At 46.5% G+C, this 13,414-nt stretch overlaps 1 pseudogene across 2 annotated transcripts; it reads right to left on the bottom strand.

The window, feature by feature from the left end:
* Positions 1–857: 857 nt before the first annotated feature.
* Positions 858–2,880, bottom strand: LOC143571946 (coronatine-insensitive protein 1 pseudogene; annotated as a pseudogene). 2 transcript variants are annotated; one of them, XR_013142185.1, is made up of 2 exons: positions 1,096–2,880; positions 858–1,011 (listed from the first exon to the last, which is right to left on the bottom strand). The product of XR_013142185.1 is annotated as a coronatine-insensitive protein 1 pseudogene, transcript variant X1 (transcript). The 2 variants fall into 2 exon arrangements; XR_013142186.1 differs by having other exon boundaries at positions 860–992.
* Between the last annotated feature and the right edge of the window lie 10,534 nt (positions 2,881–13,414).

Genomic DNA, 13,414 nt, shown 5'->3' with positions numbered 1-13,414 from the left:
AATCGACGAATCCAAATGGTGATAAGAGTTACAAGAAGGACAATTTGCATCTATGAGAACATGGGAAAACAATAGCTCAATTATCATCCTGAGTAACATAGAAAAAGGTGGCACAAATGAATGCAGGCTTGAAAACACTATCAACAACACACAGAAAGATAAAAAGCATGGCCCCCGAAAAGACCAAGACTGGACTATCATACATCAACGCCATCTTCGGTTTTGATATTCTTTAGGATTCGGGTGTGGTTCAATTTCACCCCGATGCACTTTTATCTTTTAGTATAAACCTTTTTAAATAGAATAAGTTTGAGAAATGTTGGTAAATATTCATGTGTTCTTAATTTTGTAAGGATGTGTGGTCCAAATTTATGTCGTAAATACTATTTGAAATTATACGAGGAAAATTGCTTGTATTTCCTCTGTTTTGCCCAAGCATACCATAATTCAAGAGCACCCCCAACTTTACAATTTTTTTGCAAAAATACAAGATAACCAGAAAAAAGATGTAGAAACCAATTCCTCAACAGTTATCATCTTGGTAGACCTGATTGTCAAGTGAAGTAAAGTAAACGAGACACCAGTATTGGCTTCTAAAACAGAAGACTAATATAGATTACTTGAAGCTAACATTGGTTATTTTTTTAATTGCTATATAAAAAGGCCAACTTTTCCTGCAGACTATGTACCAACAATGGTTAATATCCAAAAACCTTACAAAACAGCTGACTTTATTTGACTCTTTTAACTACATCTTGATCACAAATCCGAATAAGACCACAAAAAGAAAATCAAAATACCTAATTTCTCAGTTTTGAACTTTATGAAAAAAAAAAAAAAAGAAACAACTACACAAGCAATAGAATATTACATGCTACATTCTTGAATTGTAATCCATGATCATCTTTGATACCTTTTAGAATCTGATCCTGTAACGCGCCACATTATCACCATCAAATCTTGAACTTTTGAGTATGGTCAAACAGGTCTTTCTGTAAAGCAACATATCACCTTCAATCAGACCAAGAAACAAGATAAATGACTCGATTCAATACTTTTATCATGCAAATGAATGAAACAATGAAAGACAGTTACTTATTAACGAGGGTTCTCATTCACAGGTGGCGGGTGTAGAGGAAGAACTGTTTCTGGGAAATCGGTTCGTTGTCCCGCTAGTGAATAATAAGCAAGCAAAGAGGGAGGTTGCGGTTGGTCGGGATTCCCAGGTGCAGCCTCCGTTCCTTCAGAACTAATCAACTCCATATTCCAAAATGGGCGGGCCATTTCCAGTATTCCACTACAGTTTACACTGGCCCGATAACCTTGAATCCACAGATACCTTAAAGAAGGTACATTAAGCACAAAAGTCGCAAGGGCGCGCTCACTAAAACCGCACCCTCTCATTTCAAGTTTCTGCAATTTTGGACACCCTTTTGACAACTCAACAAGCCCTAAATCAGTCTCACCAGTAAAACCAAGAAGCATGTATCTAACGTTCTGTGCATACTGCCCGATATAGCCCATCCCAACATCAGTCAACCCACCGGGCCTAAGATACACACCTAACCGTTCTAGCTTCGTACACCCGTTAAGCAAAGCCCGGACACCATTATCCAAGGGCAATTCTGTAAATCTTTCCTCTTTATCTAACAAAATCATCCTGAAATCATAAAGCTTTTTCAAATGAGTTCCTACACTCTCCAAAGCCTCGTTTGTAACATCAGTAAGATTAACATGCAAACATTCTAATTCAAGGCACCCTTGTGATAACGAAATCAGACCCGTTTGCGAAACGAAACCCTCTTCATCATCACCTCGTTCAATCTTGATCCGTCTTAGTTTTTTACAATACTGGCTTATAACTTGTAAACCTCTGTCTCTAATGGCATCCCTAGTGTCAAGAACTTCTAAATTCGGGCATCTTTGAATCAAGAAACAATGATCTTCCGTGTCAAACAGAGCATACAGAAGATCTAGTTTCGTTATCCTAGAAGCTAAAGGGATAACAACCGGCATTTCTGTTTGACTCATGTAATTCATAGCCATTGACCTCAAAAGCGGAGGGAATTTCAAACCCGCGTATTTCTCTAACTGTTTCGTAAACTGACCGCCCCCAAACTCTTGTAAATTGACTACATGACTAAAAAACTCAACAAGGTCCGTAAGATCACACTCGCTAATCTTCACAGACACCAAACTTTCACTACAGTTTTTCGCAATTAACTCAAGATCTTTAAAACTAAACTTAACAAGATCTGTCATGTAAAAGTTTAACGATTCAAGAACCGTGTTACGCAAAGCCAATTCATGTAACCACTGTCCATCTTTCTCCACAATCAAACTCTCTTGCAGATACAAAACTCTCAAATTATTACACAACTTACCGATCTGCAGCAGCCCGTCTGTCGAAAAGCCGGAACACAAATCGAGCTTCAGAACCCGAAGCTCTTGACCTCGGGTTGTAGTCAACAACTCGATATCCAAATCACGAACAATCATCCGCCGGAAATGAATCGATTTCAAACAATTCAACGAACCCGCGATTTCTTTAACCCACGGAGTCACAAACCCGCCCCAATTCTCCGGGATTAAGTCAAACATGGCGGCGCGTGGCTTACCTTTAATAGTTAAAGATTCAAGAAGCGGGAAGCGTTGGCGTAGACGCGCCGGTGTGGTCGAGTAGCAGATGGAGATGGTGACGTGCTTACGTGTCACGCCGTCGAGTTCGCACCATTTCCGGCAAACTAAAGAAACGGAGCTCCGGTGACGGCAGTCGTGGATGTACGGTACAACGCAATTAAACACCGTGTCAGTAAACTCAGTTGAATCGGCGTCTAATCGACTCGCCTTTGAAGGGTCTTCCATTATTGATCAATTACAATAAAACCCAGAAACCCTAATTGATGAATTAAAGATAACGAAAACCCAGAAACCAAAATTGAATTGGAAGCGTCCGAAGTACGGACGAGGTGGAACGACGGCTGAGTATGGTGGTTTAGCGACGGCACGGCGGAGGAATGAGAAGGGTGGGTTTGGTAATTTGGACTTTTAGCGACGGTTAGAAATGACAAGGAATCCGGCCGGCAATTGGAAGCTTTATTAAGATCTAGTTGACCTTTTTGTAAGTGTGGTTAAGGGTTCATCAAATTTCCCAAAGAATTGAAAACTATTTACGAAATGTGGCATTAGTCTTGTAACTATATTACTAATTGTATCTCCACAAGTTTCTTTAAAATGGTCCCGTGATATTTCACTTTAGTGGTTTCTTTTTAAAAAATAAATTGTTGAAATATGTATTTTGTCTTGTGTCACAATCAATGATGGCAATTTATATGGAAGTTTATTAATTTCTTCAATAATTTAAGGAATATATGAATTATCTTCGTATCACACCCAGTCATCCATTTACTTATACAAGTAGCCAGCTAAAAGTAAACTATAATATTTCTTTCGTATAAACCCTTTCATGGGTTTTTCTTGTTACACAATTTGATCGTCGTGTCACCTATGATAACGAGGAAAGAACTTATAATGGGTTTAGGGAACAGATAAAAAAATAAGAAGGTATGACGCTGAAGTAACACTAATTGACCCCGGGCAGATTACGGATAATCTGGGGGTTAAGTAATGTTTCCCACGAGGGTTAGGTCCGGCAAAGATGGTTCTTCTGATAACCTGCAAAACAGACACCGTGAGCTCGTCACTGAGAAGGGGGGGGGTACCTCCTTGTGACCACCCTCCGGCGTGAGAATCAGACTAGATTGCTCTTGAATATAAGTGTATATTAAGAGAATGACTAGAGCAGATATCAGGTAATATATCAAGATATGAGATATGAGATCCGATATAAGATGTAAGATGATCCATACCGTTCCAAGGTGTTGGAGTATTTATAGCCGAAGGTAGGTTTCCAAGCAGGTACAGCCGGCTGAATAGTGTTCCTGTTCTGCCAACTGTGGGCTACGCACATGCCATGCTGGTGGTTGGTGGGTAGGCAGCGGCTGATAGTGACCAGGCCGGCTATGTACTATTCCTGTTCCACCAACTGCAGGCTATGCACGTCCTCCGACAGGTTGGTGAGTAGGCAGCGGCTAATAGTGACATACAGTACAAGAGCGTGCTGCTCGTCATACTGTTGTCAGTGAGCTGTCGTATCTTTGGTCAGATCTTTTGTCCATACCTCGTCAAGTACAGTACAAAAGATCCTCCAGTATCGTACGGACTGGCTCATTTGTGCGGGAGTGTTCCCGGCTTGCTCACTCCTTCTTCAGGTGACATTACTGAATTATTTAAGAGTTAAGTGCCTTGTGCGTGTAGCCTTGCTGCGCGGGTAGCCTTCCCTGATGGCTTGTATCCGCAGCTGGAACAGGCGGAGTACTTCACCATTGGGAGGCTTTTCCTGCGGGAACAGCTTGCGTACTGCGCGTAAGGACGTCACGTCTCTGAGCATGGTGGGTCCTGCGGATCCAGTTGGTTTCTGCGCAGACGTCTCTCTTCAAGGAGTCTTGCGAGTTTAGCCTTTGCGCAGACGTCCCTGTTGAAGGTGAGTCTTGCGGGTTCAACTGCGCAGACGTCCCTCTTTGAGGTGAGTCTTGCGGGTCCAACTGGGCTCTGCTGGGACCTACCTCTTCAAGTCCCCCCGGTCCAATGTTCTTCTCATGAATTGTTAATAAGTGAGGTGAACTTTTGGACTTAAGCAAAGGGTTGAAAAGGGTTTAGTTTTAAGGTTTTCCATGGGGATTCTTCCCGCGGAAGTCCTAATGTCACGCAGAAATTCCCGACTTTTCTGCTTGATCTTTGGGTATGATGCGGGTAGGTCTGTAACCTCCTCGCAAGTCAGGAGCGTTGAGTTCCACTTTTATAGATTCTCCATGAGGTTTTGGTAGTTTTGAACATAGTGATCAATTATGTTTAAACAACCAATTCCATCTTGGAGCTTCAATCTAGTTCTCGACGTTCCCGCTATGCGGGGATGTTATTCCCGTTTCCGCAAGCATGGCCCAGAAGATCCTTCTTGGTTTCAATTCCCTGCGGAGTGCTAGGTATGTGAAGGGTTTCGCCTTGACACTGTACCCGCACTCGTCTTATAGTTACTTTACTTCCAAGGTATTCCTGGCTTCAATTCCCTGCGGGTGCTAAGTATGTGAAGGGTTTTGCCTTGACACTGTACCCGCACCCGTCTTATAGTTACTTGGTTGCCAAGGTAAGGGGTATAGTCCCGCTTACTTTTGAATCTTTTTGAATCTTTTTGAAATTCGAAGAGTTGGTGAAAGGATAAGAACAGTCCAAACTGTTGAAACGTCGTCCGACGGTTTCTTCTGACAGTGTCAGGACGTGCAGGAAGTTATGACGACGTGACAGTATATGGTCATTCCAGACGCTTTTTCAGGCGCGTGGGCGCGAGTTTTCGGGTGCGTGGCCGCGAAGTTTCCGGCACGCGTCCTGTCAACAGCTGTTGCCAGCTTGCTTTTTCCACGTGTCATAGTTTCATTGCACCAGTGTTTTCCTCTCTCTTCCGCATTAAATTCATCGCATTCATTGCGATGAGTATATAAAGGGAGGAGAGATTGCATCTCAACTCACAGTTTCACCTCTCTTCTTCTTCTAAACGATTTCCGGCGAATACTCTAACTTTTTTGTCGAGCATTCTCCTGAAATCGTTCTTCTTTACATCCAAAATATGTCTTCTGTTCATGATGTTGAGGCTACCGCCGAGGAGTCTGACGTGTTCGTCGAGAATCCGTCGTCCACTTCCGATAAGGATGGCGAATGCCAGTGTGCTCTTCCCATCGAGCTCTATCGGTACATCGTCCGGAAGTTCATGCTCGAGCCGTTCGAGCCTGAGTTTCCGGAGCAACACCTGACGGTGTACGATGCCCCCAAGGGCAAAATAGGGGTGTATGCTGCATTCTTCGTTTATGGGAATCTTAGGTTCCCATTGACGAAGTTTGTATACCTTGTCTTGGAGAGGCACGGTGTGCATCTGACGGAGGTACACCCGATGGCGATCGCCAAGATCCGCCACTTTGAGTGGGTGTGCCTCATTCTGGGTGTGGAGCCCCACGTTGATCGGCTGATGACCTTCTACTCCTGGAGGTGCATCCAGGGGTGGTACACCTTGGTCAATCGGATCAAGGGTTTGAAGATCTGCGCTACCGAGCGCAGTCTTCGGTCGTGGAAGCGGGAGTTTTTTTATATCTCCGCTCGCGTCGTCCCCCTTGCGATGACGTTTAAGAATGGGAGAGCACTCCCCGCCCTTCACGCCTCCAACTACCAGGAGGCGGAATGGTTCTCCAAGGTTTCCCGAATCCAGTCTCCGGTTTACCGCTTTGCGGAGTCCGGATGGTAATGCTCGGGATGAGCCAGGTGTGGAAGGAGGCATCACAGATTCCCATCGTCCTTGAATACGGTTTGAACTCTGTCCCTTACGGTATGCTTCATATTATCCGTTAATTTAAGGTTTTTGTTCTAACCGTTTTTTCATTTTGATTACAGAGGGAAACGACTTGCAGTCTCTCCTGCAGCCGCGGGAGAGTGATGGTCCCGCTCGGATGGGTACTCGTGCTCTAGATGAGAACGAGTTGCCCATCCTTGAGAAACCGGCGGATCGGTTCATGGAGGTCTACCCGCCAGGCCACGAGATCCTGAGAGCCAGGCGGCCAGGTAAAGAACTTTTTGACCCTCGCCCTCTCAATGCTCAAACCTCTGCTGGAGTTCCTCTAATCTTGTCATCTTCTGATGAGGAATCCGCAGATGGTCCTTTGTTGGTGAGGAAGAAGAAAGCTGCTGGCGCGAAGGGCAAGGCGAAGGTTGCCTCTACTGCCGATCCGGTGAATCGGTCTGACTCAGAGACCGAAAGCGAGGAGGTGGCGGGGAACCCTGGTGGTGGTGAGACAACAGTCTCGGAGGTTGAGACATCTGCCACTGCCGCGCGACCAAGTTCTACGACGGTGACCGGCGTGAAGAGGCCGGCTCCGTCGGGTTCGTCCCCGCCGGTCAGAACCTTCAAGTTGAAGAGAACTCGTAAGTATAAATTTCCTTTAATTTTATCTTAATATCTTTCCGCCATTATACTTATATATCTTGTCTTCGTGTAGGCGTGGATGCTTCCGCATTCCAGGGTGGAGCGGGGAGGAGCACCTCCGGACCCATGATGGTAGGTTTGGTCAACCTACCTGAGGCGATGACCCAGGCGGCCGCGCCTGCTTCAGTTGGTTCAGTTGCTCACTCGGTTGAGGCAACTGCTCCAACTGTGACTACGTCTCCGCCGGTTGTCAGTGCCATATTCACTGATTCTTTCACTGAGCCGGCGGTGAGTTTTGCTGTGGTCTCTTCCGCAACGACGACCGCGGTTGTGAGTTCACCTCCGGTGAGTTCACCTCCGTTGGTCTCTTCCGCAGCGGCCTCCGCCATGCCTCCTCCGGCGCCGGCGACTACGGCCGGTCCTTCAGGTATGTCCGGGGTTGGGGCGTCAAGCCAATCTCTGCCTCCTTCCCATCTGCCTGACCTCTTGGATGGATATCCGTTAGGTTCGGGTGATGGGTTTGGCGGCTACAGGCCTGTCGTCGACCCTACAGGTGCGTAGGGTTATTTTGGCCTTTTATATATATATATATTTTTTTATATCATCTTTTCCTAACTGCTTTTTGCTTTTGCAGTGTCGGATTCCAATGAAGTGTATGTTCCACGATGGAACATCCGCCGAGGAACAACCCTTCGGACGCCTGTAGAATGCGTCGAGTGGGCGCGCCACGCCGCCCCAAGGGGGGCGCTGGGGGAAGCAATGTCAAGCTACCAGGAGGGTAGATTGACAAATGAGCTCCGGATTCTCCTAGCTCGGATGCAGCCGCGCGTCGAGCTGCTTTGTCGTGAAAACGACAAGTTAAAGGCAGCTCGGATCCAAGAAGAAGCTCAGGCGCGAGCTGTCCGAGAGGAGAACAGGAGGCTCTCCGCTGTTGCTGCGGAGAAGGAGAAGGCCTTCAAGGCCCTTGAGGTTGAAGTTCAGGCCCGTCTCGAGGCCCGTTCCAAGGCTGCCCAAGCTGTTAACGAACAGCTTCAGCTGGCTAAGGAAACTGCACGGAATGCAACTGAGAGGGCCACCAAGGCTGAAGCTGTTGCTGAGCCTCTACGCCTCGAGAATGAGGAACTTAAAGCCAAACTAGAGAGGCTCCAACAGGCTCATGATGCCTTGGCCATGGAAGACGCCAAGAAGCTCCAAGAGATCTTGGACCAGAGGGGGGTGCTTGACCATACTGAGCGTAAGCTTAAGGGCGTCGAAGAGGCTGCGGCTAAAGAAGTGTTGCTTGCCAACCTTACCAAAAGTGAAGCCGAACGCGCCCGTAACCAAGCTCAAGCTGCCCTCCAGGAGGCTCTGGTTACCAAGGAATGGCTTCTACGAGAAGCGTTGTCGCAGGTAAGCTTAGCTTCATATTAGTCTTCACGCTTTTCTTTATACTTTAGAAAAGGTTTTGATACTTGTATTTTTGTTTTGTAGGTTGTGCATCGAGTCTTCACGGACACATCATACGACGATGCCATGAGCGCAGCCCTCAACGCTTCTCATGAGGATGAGGAAAAGGCTGGCTTCCTGCTTGGTCTAGGGTTCGTTGAGAAGAGCATCCCGCATTCCAACTTCCCTTTATATGATGTGGATACTGAAGCTGCTTATGACCAAGCAGTGAACCAGTATGCTGCCTTCCCGCATCCAGTGGTGGAGAAGGTGAACGAAGTTGCTGCTGCTGATGATGGGTTAACCATTCTCAAGACCTTCCTTGAACCGCCACAGCCAACTGATGGTGCGGGTACAAGTGGGTTTGGAGGGAGTGGTCCTGAAGCCTGAACCTTTAGATCCCTTCTCACTGTTAGGATAGGTTTACATTGTATAGATTTATATTCTTGTAGGCGGGTAGATACCCGGCCATTCTTGTAATACTTGAATTATTATGAAATATAAATCTTTGTGCGGGTAGGACCGTCACTCTTGCTTTATAAACGTTATACGACATGCTTATGCATATTATAGTTTAATTTAGCAATTTCTTGAAGTACTTTGGATAAGTTAACCTATCAACGTGGCAGATAATAGGTTAAAGTTTTGCTTCCTCTTTCGTGATTGTGCGGGTAAGACCGTCACTTGCACTTAGCAGAATGGCTAAACTTTACCTATATCTGACCTACGTGGAGGTTTTCCTCATTTTCTCCTTAGAAATTTCATAAGTGTTTAGAATAAGTTAACCGTTCGACGCGCAGTTGTCAATAGGTTAGTTCGGTTTCCTCTATCATGATTTGTGCGGTTAGGACCGGCACTTTCATTTAGTGGGATCACCAAACTTTACCTATAACTGACCTGCGTGAAGGTTTTCCGTTTATTGTGTTTACGCGGGTTTTGCCGCCATCCACACGCAACGATTTCTTTACACTTATGCGGTGAAAACCGGCATCAGCGTTTTGAATAAATTAACCGTTCGACGCGCGGTTGTCAATAGGTTAGTTCGGTTTCCTCTATCATGATTTGTGCGGGTAAGACCGTCACTTTCATTTAGTGGGATGACCAAACTTTACCTATGACTGACCTACGTGAAGGTTTGCCGTTTTTTGTGTTTATGCGGGTTTTGCCGCCTTCCACACGCAACGACTTACTTCCCCACTTATGTATGCGGTGAAGACCGGCATATCAGTGTAGAAATATAAATGTAAGACCATCAGCGTCAATGTGATAAGGAGAATCATTTCCATTAGAAGTGGCTCTGGGCCTTCTCTTTTACAAGTTTGGAATTGATCTACATGCAGACTGTGTAATTGAGCTCCCTTCCATGTTCTTGGGAGTGTCATCGAGCCTTTCGAGCCGATATGCACTTGGTTCGGAATCTCGTTGTTTCCGCAGTATGTAGTCTCCAACATTGAAGCTGCAGTTTTATTAGTGTTTTCCCCAACTGGGGTTCTACACGCATTAGCCTGCTCATCGTTCATTACGCCACGAGGTGTGTGAGCGTCCCATCTCTGACAAATGCTTCGACGATGTCCTTCAAGTCTACGCATTCCTCGGTGTTGTGGCCTTTTGTCCTGTGGAAGTCACAGAATTTGCTCTGATCAGCATTGTGACGCTCTCGGATCATTGGAGCCTTTGGCCATGGGAGTCTCTCAGTGTCGAATATCTCGGTGACGCTTTTGGTGAGTGGCGTCCATCTGGAGTTCCGGTTTGACGGCATGTTATCCTTTCCGCCTAACCGACGGTGCGAGCCAGATGAGGTGTCAAAGTTTACCCTTGACTGCCAAATGCCTAGCTTCCTCTTTTTGTTTAATCGGGCGGTAAGGACATTGTTTTCTCTTGTTTTCTGGGTGTAGAGGTTTGTGCTCTGGGGAAGATCTCTACCCAGTTGCTTTTCTGTTTCCGCGAAGCGTTTAGCTGCTGTCATGATGGCATCCCATGTGGATGGCATGCCATCTTTACCCGTTAAGGTGCGGATGAGCTCTGGGTCTTTCGCGCCCTGGATGAAAGCAGCGTGAACAAGATCTTCGCTAATATTACCCAGACTTAGCTTCTTTGAGTTGAAGCGAGTGATGAAGTCTAGCAAAGATTCATCTTCCTCACGAATGCAATTGAGGATTGTCCATTGCTCTTCGGTATACTTTCTTTGTTGGCTGAAGTGTTGGCTAAACTTCTGTTGGAAGTCTGCCCAATCGTAGATGTGGTGGACCGGTAGACGGTCGAACCACGCTCTGGCTGCTTCAACCAGCGTCATATGGAACATATAACACCACGTGGGTTCCGTCCAGTTGCTGACGGTTGCCCCCGCTATGAATCTGTTCAAATGATCGTCTGGGTCAGATATACCATCATAGGTGCCGATGTTTGACATCTGTTTGGCACTTCTTGGGGCGATTGCTTCCGCAATGTCCCTTGCAAATTTGGAGGTTCCCGCATTTGCAGCGGTTGGTCTGAAGGTTTTAGAGAAGTCACGTGGGTTTCCACCCGCGTTTTTTGGTTTGAAGGTTTCTCCCAAATTCCTTCTCGGTTGGAAGTCCGTTTCCTTACGCTTCCCTTTCGCCCTATGGCGAGGGTTTGCGTCGGTGTCGGATTCCTCCGAATCATCGTCCAAGTACTCGCACTCATTGCTCATGTGGAGCTGTTGAGTGCTTCCGAATTCGTCAGCCTGTTGGAGTGAACGCAAGCGTTCATCCAACTCAGCTTGGAATTCCCTTTGACGTTTTTCCGCCCACGCTTTAACTTGTTCAAGTGTTTGGCGAGGGGGCCTCGTCTGTTGTCTTTCCACCTGGGTATCAATGAATCCCAGGGGAGGATTGTTTACTGCACTTGCCCTGGCTCGGGTAACCGGGGTAGTATTCGTAAAATTTACTGCATTTGCCCCGGCTTGGGTAACCGGGGTATTGTTCGTAAAATGTGTGTATTCGCCGGTGTTCCTCCCAGTAGCTGGGGTTGTGATTACCGGGATTTCTTGGTCACTCGCTGGCTTTGGCAACGGAGTAACCTTAACCATCTTTTCGGAGGTTTTGAAAAAACTGAATAAATTAGTTCTAGCTTTTATGCACGGATGGCGCCAATGAAGAAACACTAATTGACCCCGGGCAGATTACAGATAATCTGGGGGTTGAGTAATGTTTCCCACGAGGGTTAGGTCCGGCAAAGATGGTTCTTCTGATAACCTGCAAAACAGACACCGTGAGCTCGTCACTGAGAAGGAGGGGGGGGTACCTCCTTGTGACCACCCTCCGGCGTGAGAATCAGACTAGATTGCTCTTGAATATAAGTGTATATTAAGAGAATGACTAGAGCAGATATCAGGTAATATATCAAGATATGAGATATGAGATCCGATATAAGATGTAAGATGATCCATATTGCAAGGGACTCTTCGAATTTCAAAAAGATTCAAAAAGATTCAAAAGTAAGCGGGACTATACCCCTTACCTTGGCAACCAAGTAACTATAAGACGGGTGTGGGTACAGTGTCAAGGCAAAACCCTTCACATACTTAGCACCCGCAGGGAATTGAAGCCAGGAATACCTTGGAAGTAAAGTAACTATAAGACGAGTGCGGGTACAGTGTCAAGGCGAAACCCTTCACATACCTAGCACTCCGCAGGGAATTGAAACCAAGAAGGATCTTCTGGGCCATGCTTGCGGAAACGGGAATAACATCCCCGCATAGCGGGAACGTCGAGAACTAGATTGAAGCTCCAAGATGGAATTGGTTGTTTAAACATAATTGATCACAATGTTCAAAACTACCAAAACCTCATGGAGAATCTATACAAGTGGAACTCAACGCTCCTGACTTGCGAGGAGGTTACAAACCTACCCGCATCATACCCAAAGATCAAGCAGAAAAGTCGAGAATTTATGCGTGACATTAGGACTTCCGCGGGAAGAATCCCCATGGAAAACCTTAAAACTAAACCCTTTTCAAAACCCTTTGCTTAAGTCCAAAAGTTCACCTCACTTATTAACAATTCATGAGAAGAACATTGGACTGGGGGGACTTGAAGAGGTAGGTCCCAGCAGAGCCCAGTTGGACCCGCAAGACTCACCTCAAAGAGGGACGTCTGCGCAGTTGAACCCGCAAGACTCACCTTCAACAGGGACGTCTGCGTAAAGGCTAAACACGCAAGACTCCTTAAAGAGAGACGTCTGCGCAGAAACCAACTGGATCCGCAGGACCCACCATGCTCAGAGACGTGACGTCCTTACGCGCAGTACGCAAGCTGTTCCCGCAGGAAAAGCCTCCCAATGGTGAAGTACTGCGCCTGTTCCCGCAGCTGCGGATACAAGCCATCAGGGAAGGCTACCCACGCAGCAAGGCTACACGCACAAGGCACTTAACTCTTAAATAATTCAGTAATGTCACCTGAAGAAGGAGTGAGCAAGCCGGGAACACTCCCGCACAAATGAGCCAGTCCGTACGATACTGGAGGATCTTTTGTACTGTACCTGACGAGGTATGGACAAAAGATCTGACCAAAGATACGACAGGTCACTGACAACAGTATGACGAGCAGCACGCTCTTGTACTGTATGTCACTATTAGCCGCTGCCTACTCACCAACCTGTCGGAGGACATGCATAGCCTGCAGTTGGTGGAACAGGAATAGTACACAGCCGGCCTGGTCACTATCAGCCGCTGCCTACCCACCAACCACCAGCATGGCATGTGCGTAGCCCACAGTTGGCAGAACATGAACACTATTCAGCCGGCTGTACCTGCTTGGAAACCTACCTTCGGCTATAAATACTCCAACACCTTGGAACGGTATGGATCATCTTACATCTTATATCGGATCTCATATCTCATATCTTGATATATTACCTGATATCTGCTCTAGTCATTCTCTTAATATACACTTATATTCAAGAGCAATCTAGTCTGATTCTCACGCCGGAGGGTGGTCACAAGGA

Source organism: Bidens hawaiensis, unplaced genomic scaffold (genome assembly GCF_021521415.1).
Source record: "Bidens hawaiensis isolate Kalapana, Puna unplaced genomic scaffold, B.hawaiensis_p1.1 tig00001336_1, whole genome shotgun sequence".
NCBI lineage: Eukaryota > Viridiplantae > Streptophyta > Magnoliopsida > Asterales > Asteraceae > Bidens > Bidens hawaiensis.
The sequence above is the reverse complement of the archived record's forward strand: the minus strand, read 5'-3'. Positions and strand labels throughout refer to the sequence as shown.